This window comes from Bactrocera latifrons, unplaced genomic scaffold (genome assembly GCF_001853355.1).
Source record: "Bactrocera latifrons isolate USDA-ARS-PBARC rearing strain unplaced genomic scaffold, ASM185335v1 scaffold_261, whole genome shotgun sequence".
Lineage (NCBI taxonomy): Eukaryota > Metazoa > Arthropoda > Insecta > Diptera > Tephritidae > Bactrocera > Bactrocera latifrons.
The window spans coordinates 72087-72890 of record NW_017536197.1 but is presented as its reverse complement, the minus strand read 5'-3'; the positions used below and the strand labels follow the sequence as shown (position 1 = coordinate 72890).

Genomic DNA, 804 nt, shown 5'->3' with positions numbered 1-804 from the left:
CCCTTCGCGTCGGTTGGGCGTTAGGAGGGTAATCGTTGGTTATTATTATTTATTTAAAATATTTGAAATAATGTAATTGAATGCTATGGGCKCTAAAGAAGTAATACAGTTTGAGTGAAATACTTTTTAAATCACAATACTACTAATAATTAATTAACTAATCACCTACATCATCGATAAATCACTCATTTAAAGATCTTGAATAAAAATACTCTGGCAACTCTAAACCAYATGGTTCCATAGTATAGCGGTTATCGCGTCTGCTTTACACGCAGAAGGCCTCCAGTTCGATCCTGGATGGAACCAAATTGAATGAGTATTTTTTTTACAAAAATATAGAAATGTACAAAGTTGTCATTATCTATGTTTTCAAAAGATTTCAAACATAAGGTTGTTGCGTCGAAGTCTTTGTTACTGACTAAAATGTTTTGATGGGTATTCTGGAAATTCTCAAATCGAGCATGCTACGTACCTTAGCCGCCTTCGAAGAACTCGTGGAATTGACGATAGCATTTATCAAACTCGAAAATATGACTTGCGAGGTTCGTCATCGCTGCCACGCAGTAAAGTCCTCGAAAGGCTGCTTGTTGAGTAAGTGGGATTTTCTCCACCGATATTTATAACATTTTTGTCAATTAAATACTTACAGTAGACGGAGGCATACACATTTCCTCTTTTTAGATACAGTGTATCTTTTTAGATACAGTCGACGTCGAGAAGCTGCAATCACAACAGACAGCCGAACGATTTTCTACTCGCCTTGCACTCCTGCTCTCTGAGAGCACTCGTCAACAACTCGGTATA

General features: G+C 37.3%; 1 non-coding gene across 1 annotated transcript; it reads left to right on the top strand.

Moving 5' to 3' along the window:
- Window positions 1-233: 233 nt before the first annotated feature.
- On the top strand, window positions 234-306 carry Trnav-uac. Its single transcript has one exon. It is a non-coding gene; the product is annotated as a tRNA-Val (tRNA).
- Window positions 307-804: the final 498 nt, after the last annotated feature.